Source organism: Idiotropiscis lumnitzeri, chromosome 14, assembly GCF_059441095.1.
Source record: "Idiotropiscis lumnitzeri isolate Australia: NSW breed Sydney's pygmy pipehorse chromosome 14, RoL_Ilum_1.0, whole genome shotgun sequence".
Classification (NCBI taxonomy): Eukaryota; Metazoa; Chordata; class Actinopteri; order Syngnathiformes; family Syngnathidae; genus Idiotropiscis; species Idiotropiscis lumnitzeri.
The window spans coordinates 119,071-136,042 of NC_142404.1; positions in this window are offsets into that span (position 1 = coordinate 119,071).

A 16,972-nucleotide genomic window follows, 5' to 3' on the forward strand; every position below is an offset into this window, starting at 1 on the left:
CTGAGGTGGGATTCGAACCCACGCCTCCTGGGGAGACTGCGACCTGAACGCAACGCCTTAGACCGCTCTGCCATCCTGGCACCTGGTAGTGCTCTCATCACTGTGTTTGCTTTGTTCTTGCTTGGTACTTTCAATGGGCTCTGTCTGAGGTGGGATTCGAACCCACGCCTCCTGGGGAGACTGCGACCTGAACGCAACGCCTTAGACCGCTCTGCCATCCTGGCAACTGGTAATGCTCTTTTGACTGTGTTTGCTTTTTTCTTGCTTGGTACTTTCAATGGGCTCTGTCTGAGGTGGGATTCGAACCCACGCCTCCTGGGGTTACTGCGACCTGAACGCAACGCCTTAGACCGCTCTGCCATCCTGGCAACTGGTAATGCTCTCTTGACTGTGTTTGCTTTGTTATTGCTTGGTACTTTCAATGGGCTCTGTCTGAGGTGGGATTCGAACCCACGCCTCCTGGGGAGACTGCGACCTGAACGCAACGCCTTAGACCGCTCTGCCATCCTGGCAACTGGTAATTCTCTCTTGACTGTGTTTGCTTTGTTATTGCTAGGTACTTTCAATGGGCTCTGTCTGAGGTGGGATTCGAACCCACGCCTCCTGGGGAGACTGCGACCTGAACGCAACGCCTTAGAGCGCTCTGCCATCCTGGCAACTGGTAATGCTCTCTTGACTTTGTTTGCTTTGTTATTGCTTGGTACTTTCAATGGGCTCTGTCTGAGGTGGGATTCGAACCCACGCCTCCTGGGGAGACTGCGACCTGAACGCAACGCCTTAGACCGCTCTGCCATCCTGGCAACTGGTAATGCTCTCTTGACTGTGTTTGCTTTGTTCTTGCTTGGTACTTTCAATGGGCACTGTCTGAGGTGGGATTCAACCCACGCCTCCTGGGGAGACTGCGACATGAACGCAACGCCTTAGACCGCTCTGCCATCCTGGCACCTCGTAATGCTCTTATGACTGTGTTTGCTTTGTTCTTGCTTGGTACTTTCAATGGGCTCTGTCTGAGGTGGGATTCGAACCCCTGCGTCCTGGGGAGACTGCGACCTGAACGCAACGCCTTAGATCGCTCTGCCATCCTGGCACCTGGTAATGCTCTCATCACTGTGTTTGCTTTGTTCTTGCTTGGTACTTTCAATGGGCTCTGTCTGAGGTGGGATTCGAACCCACGCCTCCTGGGGAGACTGCGACCTGAACGCAACGCCTTAGACCGCTCTGCCATCCTGGCAACTGGTAATGCTCTCTTGACTGTGTTTGCTTTTTTTCTTGCTTGGTACTTTCAATGGGCTCTGTCTGAGGTGGGATTCGAACCCACGCCTCCTGGGGAGACTGCGACCTGAACGCAACGCCTTAGACCGCTCTGCCATCCTGGCAACTGGTAATTCTCTCTTGACTGTGTTTGCTTTGTTATTGCTTGGTACTTTCAATGGGCTCTGTCTGAGGTGGGATTCGAACCCACGCCTCCTGGGGAGACTGCGACCTGAACGCAACGCCTTAGACCGCTCTGCCATCCTGGCAACTGGTAATTCTCTCTTGACTGTGTTTGCTTTGTTATTGCTTGGTACTTTCAATGGGCTCTGTCTGAGGTGGGATTCGAACCCACGCCTCCTGGGGAGACTGCGACCTGAACGCAACGCCTTAGACCGCTCTGCCATCCTGGCACCTGGTAATGCTCTCATCACTGTGTTTGCTTTGTTCTTGCTTGGTACTTTCAATGGGCTCTGTCTGAGGTGGGATTCGAACCCACGCCTCCTGGGGAGACTGCGACCTGAACGCAACGCCTTAGACCGCTCTGCCTTCTTGGCAACTGGTAATGCTCTCTTGACTGTGTTTGCTTTGTTATTGCTTGGTACTTTCAATGGGCTCTGTCTGAGGTGGGATTCGAACCCACGCCTCCTGGGGAGACTGCGACCTGAACGCAACGCCTTAGACCGCTCTGCCATCCTGGCAACTGGTAATTCTCCCTTGACTGTGTTTGCTTTTTTCTTGCTTGGTACTATCAATGGGCTCTGTCTGAGGTGGGATTCGAACCCACGCCTCCTGGGGTTACTGCGACCTGAACGCAATGCCTTAGACAACTCTGCCATCCTGGCAACTGGTACCTCTCTCTTGACTGTGTTTGTTTTGTTCTTGCTTGGTACTTTCAATGGGCTCTGTCTGAGGCGGGATTCGAACCCACGCCTCCTGGGGAGACTGCGACCTGAACGCAACGCCTTAGACCACTCTGCCATCCTGGCATCTGGTAATGCTCTCTTGAATGTGTTTGCTTTGTTCTTGCTTGGTACTATCAATGGGCACTGTCTGGGGCGGGATTCGAACCCACGCCTCCTGGGGAGACTGCGACCTGAACGCAACGCCTTAGACCACTCTGCCATCTGGTAATGCTCTCTTGAATGTGTTTGCTTTGTTCTTGGGATTCGAACCCACGCCTCCTGGGGAGACTGCGACCTGAACGCAACGCCTTAGACCGCTCTGCCATCCTGGCATCTGGTAATGCTCTCTTGACTGTGTTTGCTTTGTTCTTGCTTGGTACTTTCAATGGGCACTGTCTGAGGTGGGGTTCGAACCCACGCCTCCTGGGGAGACTGCGACCTGAACGCAACGCCTTAGACCGCTCTGCCATCCTGGCAACTGGTAATGCACTCTTGACTGTGTTTGCTTTATTATTGCTTGGTACTTTCAATGGGCACTGTCTGAGGCGGGATTCGAACCCACGCCTCCTGGGGAGACTGCGACCTGAACGCAACGCCTTAGACCGCTCTGCTATCCTGGCAACTGGTAATGCTCTCTTGACTGTGTTTGCTTTATTATTGCTTGGTACTTTCAATGGGCACTGTCTGAGGCGGGATTCGAACCCACGCCTCCTGGGGAGACTGCGATCTGAACGCAACGCCTTAGACCGCTCTGCCATCCTGGCAGCTGGTAATGCTCTCTTGACTGTGTTAGCTTTGTTCTTGCTTGGTACTTTCAATGGGCTCTGTCGGAGGCGGGATTCGAACCCACGCCTCCTGGGGAGACTGCGACCTGAACGCAACGCCATCCTGGAAGCTGGTAATGCTCTCTTGACTGTGTTTGCTTTGTTATTGCTTGGTACTTTCAATGGGCTCTGTCTGAGGTGGGATTCGAACCCACGCCTCCTGGGGTTACTGCGACCTGAACGCAACGCCTTAGACTGCTCTGCCATCCTGGCATCTGGTAATTCTCTCTGGACTGTGTTTGCTTTGTTATTGCTTGGTACTTTCAATGGGCTCTGTCTGAGGTGGGATTCGAACCCACGCCTCCTGGGGAGACTGCGACCTGAACGCAACGCCTTAGACCGCTCTGCCATCCTGGCAACTGGTAATGCTCTCTTGACTGTGTTTGCTTTTTTTCTTGCTTGGTACTTTCAATGGGCTCTGTCTGAGGTGGGATTCGAACCCACGCCTCCTGGGGAGACTGCGACCTGAACGCAACGCCATCCTGGAAGCTGGTAATGCTCTCTTGAATGTGTTTGCTTTGTTCTTGCTTGGTACTTTCAATGGGCACTGTCTGAGGTGGGATTCGAACCCACGCCTCCTGGGGATACTGCGACCTGAACGCAACGCCTTAGACCGCTCTGCCATCCTGGCACCTGGTAGTGCTCTCATCACTGTGTTTGCTTTGTTCTTGCTTGGTACTTTCAATGGGCTCTGTCTGAGGTGGGATTCGAACCCACGCCTCCTGGGGAGACTGCGACCTGAACGCAACGCCTTAGACCGCTCTGCCATCCTGGCAACTGGTAATGCTCTTTTGACTGTGTTTGCTTTTTTCTTGCTTGGTACTTTCAATGGGCTCTGTCTGAGGTGGGATTCGAACCCACGCCTCCTGGGGTTACTGCGACCTGAACGCAACGCCTTAGACCGCTCTGCCATCCTGGCAACTGGTAATGCTCTCTTGACTGTGTTTGCTTTGTTACTGCTTGGTACTTTCAATGGGCTCTGTCTGAGGTGGGATTCGAACCCACGCCTCCTGGGGAGACTGCGACCTGAACGCAACGCCTTAGACCGCTCTGCCATCCTGGCAACTGGTAATGCTCTTTTGACTGTGTTTGCTTTTTTCTTGCTTGGTACTTTCAATGGGCTCTGTCTGAGGTGGGATTCGAACCCACGCCTCCTGGGGAGACTGCGACCTGAACGCAACGCCTTAGACCGCTCTGCCATCCTGGCAACTGGTAATTCTCTCTTGACTGTGTTTGCTTTGTTATTGCTAGGTACTTTCAATGGGCTCTGTCTGAGGTGGGATTCGAACCCACGCCTCCTGGGGAGACTGCGACCTGAACGCAACGCCTTAGAGCGCTCTGCCATCCTGGCAACTGGTAATGCTCTCTTGACTTTGTTTGCTTTGTTATTGCTTGGTACTTTCAATGGGCTCTGTCTGAGGTGGGATTCGAACCCACGCCTCCTGGGGAGACTGCGACCTGAACGCAACGCCTTAGACCGCTCTGCCATCCTGGCAACTGGTAATTCTCCCTTGACTGTGTTTGCTTTTTTCTTGCTTGGTACTATCAATGGGCTCTGTCTGAGGTGGGATTCGAACCCACGCCTCCTGGGGTTACTGCGACCTGAACGCAATGCCTTAGACAACTCTGCCATCCTGGCAACTGGTACCTCTCTCTTGACTGTGTTTGTTTTGTTCTTGCTTGGTACTTTCAATGGGCTCTGTCTGAGGCGGGATTCGAACCCCTGCGTCCTGGGGAGACTGCGACCTGAACGCAACGCCTTAGATCGCTCTGCCATCCTGGCACCTGGTAATGCTCTCATCACTGTGTTTGCTTTGTTCTTGCTTGGTACTTTCAATGGGCTCTGTCTGAGGTGGGATTCGAACCCACGCCTCCTGGGGAGACTGCGACCTGAACGCAACGCCTTAGACCGCTCTGCCATCCTGGCAACTGGTAATGCTCTCTTGACTGTGTTTGCTTTTTTTCTTGCTGGTACTTTCAATGGGCTCTGTCTGAAGCGGGATTCGAACCCACGCCTCCTGGGGAGACTGCGACCTGAACGCAACGCCATCCTGGAAGCTGGTAATGCTCTCTTGACTGTGTTTGCTTTGTTATTGCTTGGTACTTTCAATGGGCTCTGTCTGAGGTGGGATTCGAACCCACGCCTCCTGGGGTTACTGCGACCTGAACGCAACGCCTTAGACTGCTCTGCCATCCTGGCATCTGGTAATTCTCTCTGGACTGTGTTTGCTTTGTTATTGCTTGGTACTTTCAATGGGCTCTGTCTGAGGTGGGATTCGAACCCACGCCTCCTGGGGAGACTGCGACCTGAACGCAACGCCTTAGACCGCTCTGCCATCCTGGCACCTGGTAATGCTCTCATCACTGTGTTTGCTTTGTTCTTGCTTGGTACTTTCAATGGGCTCTGTCTGAGGTGGGATTCGAACCCACGCCTCCTGGGGTGACTGCGACCTGAACGCAACGCCTTAGATCGCTCTGCCATCCTGGCAACTGGTAATTCTCTCTTGACTGTGTTTGCTTTGTTATTGCTTGGTACTTTCAATGGGCTCTGTCTGAGGTGGGATACGAACCCACGCCTCCTGGGGTGACTGCGACCTGAACGCAACGCCTTAGATCGCTCTGCCATCCTGGCAACTGGTAATTCTCTCTTTACTGTGTTTGCTTTGTTATTGCTTGGTACTTTCAATGGGCTCTGTCTGAGGTGGGATTCGAACCCACGCCTCCTGGGGAGACTGCGACCTGAACGCAACGCCTTAGACCACTCTGCCATCCTGGCATCTGGTAATGCTCTCTTGAATGTGTTTGCTTTGTTCTTGCTTGGTACTTTCAATGGGCACTGTCTGAGGTGGGATTCGAACCCACGCCTCCTGGGGAGACTGCGACCTGAACGCAACGCCTTAGACCGCTCTGCCATCCTGGCACCTGGTAGTGCTCTCATCACTGTGTTTGCTTTGTTCTTGCTTGGTACTTTCAATGGGCTCTGTCTGAGGTGGGATTCGAACCCACGCCTCCTGGGGAGACTGCGACCTGAACGCAACGCCTTAGACCGCTCTGCCATCCTGGCAACTGGTAATGCTCTTTTGACTGTGTTTGCTTTTTTCTTGCTTGGTACTTTCAATGGGCTCTGTCTGAGGTGGGATTCGAACCCACGCCTCCTGGGGTTACTGCGACCTGAACGCAACGCCTTAGACCGCTCTGCCATCCTGGCAACTGGTAATGCTCTCTTGACTGTGTTTGCTTTGTTATTGCTTGGTACTTTCAATGGGCTCTGTCTGAGGTGGGATTCGAACCCACGCCTCCTGGGGAGACTGCGACCTGAACGCAACGCCTTAGACCGCTCTGCCATCCTGGCAACTGGTAATTCTCTCTTGACTGTGTTTGCTTTGTTATTGCTAGGTACTTTCAATGGGCTCTGTCTGAGGTGGGATTCGAACCCACGCCTCCTGGGGAGACTGCGACCTGAACGCAACGCCTTAGAGCGCTCTGCCATCCTGGCAACTGGTAATGCTCTCTTGACTTTGTTTGCTTTGTTATTGCTTGGTACTTTCAATGGGCTCTGTCTGAGGTGGGATTCGAACCCACGCCTCCTGGGGAGACTGCGACCTGAACGCAACGCCTTAGACCGCTCTGCCATCCTGGCAACTGGTAATGCTCTCTTGACTGTGTTTGCTTTGTTCTTGCTTGGTACTTTCAATGGGCACTGTCTGAGGTGGGATTCAACCCACGCCTCCTGGGGAGACTGCGACATGAACGCAACGCCTTAGACCGCTCTGCCATCCTGGCACCTCGTAATGCTCTTATGACTGTGTTTGCTTTGTTCTTGCTTGGTACTTTCAATGGGCTCTGTCTGAGGTGGGATTCGAACCCCTGCGTCCTGGGGAGACTGCGACCTGAACGCAACGCCTTAGATCGCTCTGCCATCCTGGCACCTGGTAATGCTCTCATCACTGTGTTTGCTTTGTTCTTGCTTGGTACTTTCAATGGGCTCTGTCTGAGGTGGGATTCGAACCCACGCCTCCTGGGGAGACTGCGACCTGAACGCAACGCCTTAGACCGCTCTGCCATCCTGGCAACTGGTACCTCTCTCTTGACTGTGTTTGTTTTGTTCTTGCTTGGTACTTTCAATGGGCTCTGTCTGAGGCGGGATTCGAACCCACGCCTCCTGGGGAGACTGCGACCTGAACGCAACGCCTTAGACCACTCTGCCATCCTGGCATCTGGTAATGCTCTCTTGAATGTGTTTGCTTTGTTCTTGCTTGGTACTATCAATGGGCACTGTCTGGGGCGGGATTCGAACCCACGCCTCCTGGGGAGACTGCGACCTGAACGCAACGCCTTAGACCACTCTGCCATCTGGTAATGCTCTCTTGAATGTGTTTGCTTTGTTCTTGGGATTCGAACCCACGCCTCCTGGGGAGACTGCGACCTGAACGCAACGCCTTAGACCGCTCTGCCATCCTGGCATCTGGTAATGCTCTCTTGACTGTGTTTGCTTTGTTCTTGCTTGGTACTTTCAATGGGCACTGTCTGAGGTGGGGTTCGAACCCACGCCTCCTGGGGAGACTGCGACCTGAACGCAACGCCTTAGACCGCTCTGCCATCCTGGCAACTGGTAATGCACTCTTGACTGTGTTTGCTTTATTATTGCTTGGTACTTTCAATGGGCACTGTCTGAGGCGGGATTCGAACCCACGCCTCCTGGGGAGACTGCGACCTGAACGCAACGCCTTAGACCGCTCTGCTATCCTGGCAACTGGTAATGCTCTCTTGACTGTGTTTGCTTTATTATTGCTTGGTACTTTCAATGGGCACTGTCTGAGGCGGGATTCGAACCCACGCCTCCTGGGGAGACTGCGATCTGAACGCAACGCCTTAGACCGCTCTGCCATCCTGGCAGCTGGTAATGCTCTCTTGACTGTGTTAGCTTTGTTCTTGCTTGGTACTTTCAATGGGCTCTGTCGGAGGCGGGATTCGAACCCACGCCTCCTGGGGAGACTGCGACCTGAACGCAACGCCATCCTGGAAGCTGGTAATGCTCTCTTGACTGTGTTTGCTTTGTTATTGCTTGGTACTTTCAATGGGCTCTGTCTGAGGTGGGATTCGAACCCACGCCTCCTGGGGTTACTGCGACCTGAACGCAACGCCTTAGACTGCTCTGCCATCCTGGCATCTGGTAATTCTCTCTGGACTGTGTTTGCTTTGTTATTGCTTGGTACTTTCAATGGGCTCTGTCTGAGGTGGGATTCGAACCCACGCCTCCTGGGGAGACTGCGACCTGAACGCAACGCCTTAGACCGCTCTGCCATCCTGGCAACTGGTAATGCTCTTTTGACTGTGTTTGCTTTTTTCTTGCTTGGTACTTTCAATGGGCTCTGTCTGAGGTGGGATTCGAACCCACGCCTCCTGGGGTTACTGCGACCTGAACGCAACGCCATCCTGGAAGCTGGTAATGCTCTCTTGAATGTGTTTGCTTTGTTCTTGCTTGGTACTTTCAATGGGCACTGTCTGAGGTGGGATTCGAACCCACGCCTCCTGGGGATACTGCGACCTGAACGCAACGCCTTAGACCGCTCTGCCATCCTGGCACCTGGTAGTGCTCTCATCACTGTGTTTGCTTTGTTCTTGCTTGGTACTTTCAATGGGCTCTGTCTGAGGTGGGATTCGAACCCACGCCTCCTGGGGAGACTGCGACCTGAACGCAACGCCTTAGACCGCTCTGCCATCCTGGCAACTGGTAATGCTCTCTTGACTGTGTTTGCTTTGTTCTTGCTTGGTACTTTCAATGGGCACTGTCTGAGGTGGGATTCAACCCACGCCTCCTGGGGAGACTGCGACATGAACGCAACGCCTTAGACCGCTCTGCCATCCTGGCACCTCGTAATGCTCTTATGACTGTGTTTGCTTTGTTCTTGCTTGGTACTTTCAATGGGCTCTGTCTGAGGTGGGATTCGAACCCCTGCGTCCTGGGGAGACTGCGACCTGAACGCAACGCCTTAGATCGCTCTGCCATCCTGGCAACTGGTAATGCTCTTTTGACTGTGTTTGCTTTTTTCTTGCTTGGTACTTTCAATGGGCTCTGTCTGAGGTGGGATTCGAACCCACGCCTCCTGGGGAGACTGCGACCTGAACGCAACGCCTTAGACCGCTCTGCCATCCTGGCAACTGGTAATTCTCTCTTGACTGTGTTTGCTTTGTTATTGCTAGGTACTTTCAATGGGCTCTGTCTGAGGTGGGATTCGAACCCACGCCTCCTGGGGAGACTGCGACCTGAACGCAACGCCTTAGAGCGCTCTGCCATCCTGGCAACTGGTAATGCTCTCTTGACTTTGTTTGCTTTGTTATTGCTTGGTACTTTCAATGGGCTCTGTCTGAGGTGGGATTCGAACCCACGCCTCCTGGGGAGACTGCGACCTGAACGCAACGCCTTAGACCGCTCTGCCATCCTGGCAACTGGTAATTCTCCCTTGACTGTGTTTGCTTTTTTCTTGCTTGGTACTATCAATGGGCTCTGTCTGAGGTGGGATTCGAACCCACGCCTCCTGGGGTTACTGCGACCTGAACGCAATGCCTTAGACAACTCTGCCATCCTGGCAACTGGTACCTCTCTCTTGACTGTGTTTGTTTTGTTCTTGCTTGGTACTTTCAATGGGCTCTGTCTGAGGCGGGATTCGAACCCCTGCGTCCTGGGGAGACTGCGACCTGAACGCAACGCCTTAGATCGCTCTGCCATCCTGGCACCTGGTAATGCTCTCATCACTGTGTTTGCTTTGTTCTTGCTTGGTACTTTCAATGGGCTCTGTCTGAGGTGGGATTCGAACCCACGCCTCCTGGGGAGACTGCGACCTGAACGCAACGCCTTAGACCGCTCTGCCATCCTGGCAACTGGTAATGCTCTCTTGACTGTGTTTGCTTTTTTTCTTGCTGGTACTTTCAATGGGCTCTGTCTGAAGCGGGATTCGAACCCACGCCTCCTGGGGAGACTGCGACCTGAACGCAACGCCATCCTGGAAGCTGGTAATGCTCTCTTGACTGTGTTTGCTTTGTTATTGCTTGGTACTTTCAATGGGCTCTGTCTGAGGTGGGATTCGAACCCACGCCTCCTGGGGTTACTGCGACCTGAACGCAACGCCTTAGACTGCTCTGCCATCCTGGCATCTGGTAATTCTCTCTGGACTGTGTTTGCTTTGTTATTGCTTGGTACTTTCAATGGGCTCTGTCTGAGGTGGGATTCGAACCCACGCCTCCTGGGGAGACTGCGACCTGAACGCAACGCCTTAGACCGCTCTGCCATCCTGGCACCTGGTAATGCTCTCATCACTGTGTTTGCTTTGTTCTTGCTTGGTACTTTCAATGGGCTCTGTCTGAGGTGGGATTCGAACCCACGCCTCCTGGGGTGACTGCGACCTGAACGCAACGCCTTAGATCGCTCTGCCATCCTGGCAACTGGTAATTCTCTCTTGACTGTGTTTGCTTTGTTATTGCTTGGTACTTTCAATGGGCTCTGTCTGAGGTGGGATACGAACCCACGCCTCCTGGGGTGACTGCGACCTGAACGCAACGCCTTAGATCGCTCTGCCATCCTGGCAACTGGTAATTCTCTCTTTACTGTGTTTGCTTTGTTATTGCTTGGTACTTTCAATGGGCTCTGTCTGAGGTGGGATTCGAACCCACGCCTCCTGGGGAGACTGCGACCTGAACGCAACGCCTTAGACCACTCTGCCATCCTGGCATCTGGTAATGCTCTCTTGAATGTGTTTGCTTTGTTCTTGCTTGGTACTTTCAATGGGCACTGTCTGAGGTGGGATTCGAACCCACGCCTCCTGGGGAGACTGCGACCTGAACGCAACGCCTTAGACCGCTCTGCCATCCTGGCACCTGGTAGTGCTCTCATCACTGTGTTTGCTTTGTTCTTGCTTGGTACTTTCAATGGGCTCTGTCTGAGGTGGGATTCGAACCCACGCCTCCTGGGGAGACTGCGACCTGAACGCAACGCCTTAGACCGCTCTGCCATCCTGGCAACTGGTAATGCTCTTTTGACTGTGTTTGCTTTTTTCTTGCTTGGTACTTTCAATGGGCTCTGTCTGAGGTGGGATTCGAACCCACGCCTCCTGGGGTTACTGCGACCTGAACGCAACGCCTTAGACCGCTCTGCCATCCTGGCAACTGGTAATGCTCTCTTGACTGTGTTTGCTTTGTTATTGCTTGGTACTTTCAATGGGCTCTGTCTGAGGTGGGATTCGAACCCACGCCTCCTGGGGAGACTGCGACCTGAACGCAACGCCTTAGACCGCTCTGCCATCCTGGCAACTGGTAATTCTCTCTTGACTGTGTTTGCTTTGTTATTGCTAGGTACTTTCAATGGGCTCTGTCTGAGGTGGGATTCGAACCCACGCCTCCTGGGGAGACTGCGACCTGAACGCAACGCCTTAGAGCGCTCTGCCATCCTGGCAACTGGTAATGCTCTCTTGACTTTGTTTGCTTTGTTATTGCTTGGTACTTTCAATGGGCTCTGTCTGAGGTGGGATTCGAACCCACGCCTCCTGGGGAGACTGCGACCTGAACGCAACGCCTTAGACCGCTCTGCCATCCTGGCAACTGGTAATGCTCTCTTGACTGTGTTTGCTTTGTTCTTGCTTGGTACTTTCAATGGGCACTGTCTGAGGTGGGATTCAACCCACGCCTCCTGGGGAGACTGCGACATGAACGCAACGCCTTAGACCGCTCTGCCATCCTGGCACCTCGTAATGCTCTTATGACTGTGTTTGCTTTGTTCTTGCTTGGTACTTTCAATGGGCTCTGTCTGAGGTGGGATTCGAACCCCTGCGTCCTGGGGAGACTGCGACCTGAACGCAACGCCTTAGATCGCTCTGCCATCCTGGCACCTGGTAATGCTCTCATCACTGTGTTTGCTTTGTTCTTGCTTGGTACTTTCAATGGGCTCTGTCTGAGGTGGGATTCGAACCCACGCCTCCTGGGGAGACTGCGACCTGAACGCAACGCCTTAGACCGCTCTGCCATCCTGGCAACTGGTAATGCTCTCTTGACTGTGTTTGCTTTTTTTCTTGCTTGGTACTTTCAATGGGCTCTGTCTGAGGTGGGATTCGAACCCACGCCTCCTGGGGAGACTGCGACCTGAACGCAACGCCTTAGACCGCTCTGCCATCCTGGCAACTGGTAATTCTCTCTTGACTGTGTTTGCTTTGTTATTGCTTGGTACTTTCAATGGGCTCTGTCTGAGGTGGGATTCGAACCCACGCCTCCTGGGGAGACTGCGACCTGAACGCAACGCCTTAGACCGCTCTGCCATCCTGGCAACTGGTAATTCTCTCTTGACTGTGTTTGCTTTGTTATTGCTTGGTACTTTCAATGGGCTCTGTCTGAGGTGGGATTCGAACCCACGCCTCCTGGGGAGACTGCGACCTGAACGCAACGCCTTAGACCGCTCTGCCATCCTGGCACCTGGTAATGCTCTCATCACTGTGTTTGCTTTGTTCTTGCTTGGTACTTTCAATGGGCTCTGTCTGAGGTGGGATTCGAACCCACGCCTCCTGGGGAGACTGCGACCTGAACGCAACGCCTTAGACCGCTCTGCCTTCTTGGCAACTGGTAATGCTCTCTTGACTGTGTTTGCTTTGTTATTGCTTGGTACTTTCAATGGGCTCTGTCTGAGGTGGGATTCGAACCCACGCCTCCTGGGGAGACTGCGACCTGAACGCAACGCCTTAGACCGCTCTGCCATCCTGGCAACTGGTAATTCTCCCTTGACTGTGTTTGCTTTTTTCTTGCTTGGTACTATCAATGGGCTCTGTCTGAGGTGGGATTCGAACCCACGCCTCCTGGGGTTACTGCGACCTGAACGCAATGCCTTAGACAACTCTGCCATCCTGGCAACTGGTACCTCTCTCTTGACTGTGTTTGTTTTGTTCTTGCTTGGTACTTTCAATGGGCTCTGTCTGAGGCGGGATTCGAACCCACGCCTCCTGGGGAGACTGCGACCTGAACGCAACGCCTTAGACCACTCTGCCATCCTGGCATCTGGTAATGCTCTCTTGAATGTGTTTGCTTTGTTCTTGCTTGGTACTATCAATGGGCACTGTCTGGGGCGGGATTCGAACCCACGCCTCCTGGGGAGACTGCGACCTGAACGCAACGCCTTAGACCACTCTGCCATCTGGTAATGCTCTCTTGAATGTGTTTGCTTTGTTCTTGGGATTCGAACCCACGCCTCCTGGGGAGACTGCGACCTGAACGCAACGCCTTAGACCGCTCTGCCATCCTGGCATCTGGTAATGCTCTCTTGACTGTGTTTGCTTTGTTCTTGCTTGGTACTTTCAATGGGCACTGTCTGAGGTGGGGTTCGAACCCACGCCTCCTGGGGAGACTGCGACCTGAACGCAACGCCTTAGACCGCTCTGCCATCCTGGCAACTGGTAATGCACTCTTGACTGTGTTTGCTTTATTATTGCTTGGTACTTTCAATGGGCACTGTCTGAGGCGGGATTCGAACCCACGCCTCCTGGGGAGACTGCGACCTGAACGCAACGCCTTAGACCGCTCTGCTATCCTGGCAACTGGTAATGCTCTCTTGACTGTGTTTGCTTTATTATTGCTTGGTACTTTCAATGGGCACTGTCTGAGGCGGGATTCGAACCCACGCCTCCTGGGGAGACTGCGATCTGAACGCAACGCCTTAGACCGCTCTGCCATCCTGGCAGCTGGTAATGCTCTCTTGACTGTGTTAGCTTTGTTCTTGCTTGGTACTTTCAATGGGCTCTGTCGGAGGCGGGATTCGAACCCACGCCTCCTGGGGAGACTGCGACCTGAACGCAACGCCATCCTGGAAGCTGGTAATGCTCTCTTGACTGTGTTTGCTTTGTTATTGCTTGGTACTTTCAATGGGCTCTGTCTGAGGTGGGATTCGAACCCACGCCTCCTGGGGTTACTGCGACCTGAACGCAACGCCTTAGACTGCTCTGCCATCCTGGCATCTGGTAATTCTCTCTGGACTGTGTTTGCTTTGTTATTGCTTGGTACTTTCAATGGGCTCTGTCTGAGGTGGGATTCGAACCCACGCCTCCTGGGGAGACTGCGACCTGAACGCAACGCCTTAGACCGCTCTGCCATCCTGGCAACTGGTAATGCTCTCTTGACTGTGTTTGCTTTTTTTCTTGCTTGGTACTTTCAATGGGCTCTGTCTGAGGTGGGATTCGAACCCACGCCTCCTGGGGAGACTGCGACCTGAACGCAACGCCATCCTGGAAGCTGGTAATGCTCTCTTGAATGTGTTTGCTTTGTTCTTGCTTGGTACTTTCAATGGGCACTGTCTGAGGTGGGATTCGAACCCACGCCTCCTGGGGATACTGCGACCTGAACGCAACGCCTTAGACCGCTCTGCCATCCTGGCACCTGGTAGTGCTCTCATCACTGTGTTTGCTTTGTTCTTGCTTGGTACTTTCAATGGGCTCTGTCTGAGGTGGGATTCGAACCCACGCCTCCTGGGGAGACTGCGACCTGAACGCAACGCCTTAGACCGCTCTGCCATCCTGGCAACTGGTAATGCTCTTTTGACTGTGTTTGCTTTTTTCTTGCTTGGTACTTTCAATGGGCTCTGTCTGAGGTGGGATTCGAACCCACGCCTCCTGGGGTTACTGCGACCTGAACGCAACGCCTTAGACCGCTCTGCCATCCTGGCAACTGGTAATGCTCTCTTGACTGTGTTTGCTTTGTTACTGCTTGGTACTTTCAATGGGCTCTGTCTGAGGTGGGATTCGAACCCACGCCTCCTGGGGAGACTGCGACCTGAACGCAACGCCTTAGACCGCTCTGCCATCCTGGCAACTGGTAATGCTCTTTTGACTGTGTTTGCTTTTTTCTTGCTTGGTACTTTCAATGGGCTCTGTCTGAGGTGGGATTCGAACCCACGCCTCCTGGGGAGACTGCGACCTGAACGCAACGCCTTAGACCGCTCTGCCATCCTGGCAACTGGTAATTCTCTCTTGACTTTGTTTGCTTTGTTATTGCTTGGTACTTTCAATGGGCTCTGTCTGAGGTGGGATTCGAACCCACGCCTCCTGGGGAGACTGCGACCTGAACGCAACGCCTTAGACCGCTCTGCCATCCTGGCAACTGGTAATGCTCTCTTGACTGTGTTTGCTTTGTTCTTGCTTGGTACTTTCAATGGGCACTGTCTGAGGTGGGATTCAACCCACGCCTCCTGGGGAGACTGCGACATGAACGCAACGCCTTAGACCGCTCTGCCATCCTGGCACCTCGTAATGCTCTTATGACTGTGTTTGCTTTGTTCTTGCTTGGTACTTTCAATGGGCTCTGTCTGAGGTGGGATTCGAACCCCTGCGTCCTGGGGAGACTGCGACCTGAACGCAACGCCTTAGATCGCTCTGCCATCCTGGCACCTGGTAATGCTCTCATCACTGTGTTTGCTTTGTTCTTGCTTGGTACTTTCAATGGGCTCTGTCTGAGGTGGGATTCGAACCCACGCCTCCTGGGGAGACTGCGACCTGAACGCAACGCCTTAGACCGCTCTGCCATCCTGGCAACTGGTAATGCTCTCTTGACTGTGTTTGCTTTTTTTCTTGCTGGTACTTTCAATGGGCTCTGTCTGAAGCGGGATTCGAACCCACGCCTCCTGGGGAGACTGCGACCTGAACGCAACGCCATCCTGGAAGCTGGTAATGCTCTCTTGACTGTGTTTGCTTTGTTATTGCTTGGTACTTTCAATGGGCTCTGTCTGAGGTGGGATTCGAACCCACGCCTCCTGGGGTTACTGCGACCTGAACGCAACGCCTTAGACTGCTCTGCCATCCTGGCATCTGGTAATTCTCTCTGGACTGTGTTTGCTTTGTTATTGCTTGGTACTTTCAATGGGCTCTGTCTGAGGTGGGATTCGAACCCACGCCTCCTGGGGAGACTGCGACCTGAACGCAACGCCTTAGACCGCTCTGCCATCCTGGCACCTGGTAATGCTCTCATCACTGTGTTTGCTTTGTTCTTGCTTGGTACTTTCAATGGGCTCTGTCTGAGGTGGGATTCGAACCCACGCCTCCTGGGGTGACTGCGACCTGAACGCAACGCCTTAGATCGCTCTGCCATCCTGGCAACTGGTAATTCTCTCTTGACTGTGTTTGCTTTGTTATTGCTTGGTACTTTCAATGGGCTCTGTCTGAGGTGGGATACGAACCCACGCCTCCTGGGGTGACTGCGACCTGAACGCAACGCCTTAGATCGCTCTGCCATCCTGGCAACTGGTAATTCTCTCTTTACTGTGTTTGCTTTGTTATTGCTTGGTACTTTCAATGGGCTCTGTCTGAGGTGGGATTCGAACCCACGCCTCCTGGGGAGACTGCGACCTGAACGCAACGCCTTAGACCACTCTGCCATCCTGGCATCTGGTAATGCTCTCTTGAATGTGTTTGCTTTGTTCTTGCTTGGTACTTTCAATGGGCACTGTCTGAGGTGGGATTCGAACCCACGCCTCCTGGGGAGACTGCGACCTGAACGCAACGCCTTAGACCGCTCTGCCATCCTGGCACCTGGTAGTGCTCTCATCACTGTGTTTGCTTTGTTCTTGCTTGGTACTTTCAATGGGCTCTGTCTGAGGTGGGATTCGAACCCACGCCTCCTGGGGAGACTGCGACCTGAACGCAACGCCTTAGACCGCTCTGCCATCCTGGCAACTGGTAATGCTCTTTTGACTGTGTTTGCTTTTTTCTTGCTTGGTACTTTCAATGGGCTCTGTCTGAGGTGGGATTCGAACCCACGCCTCCTGGGGTTACTGCGACCTGAACGCAACGCCTTAGACCGCTCTGCCATCCTGGCAACTGGTAATGCTCTCTTGACTGTGTTTGCTTTGTTATTGCTTGGTACTTTCAATGGGCTCTGTCTGAGGTGGGATTCGAACCCACGCCTCCTGGGGAGACTGCGACCTGAACGCAACGCCTTAGACCGCTCTGCCATCCTGGCAACTGGTAATTC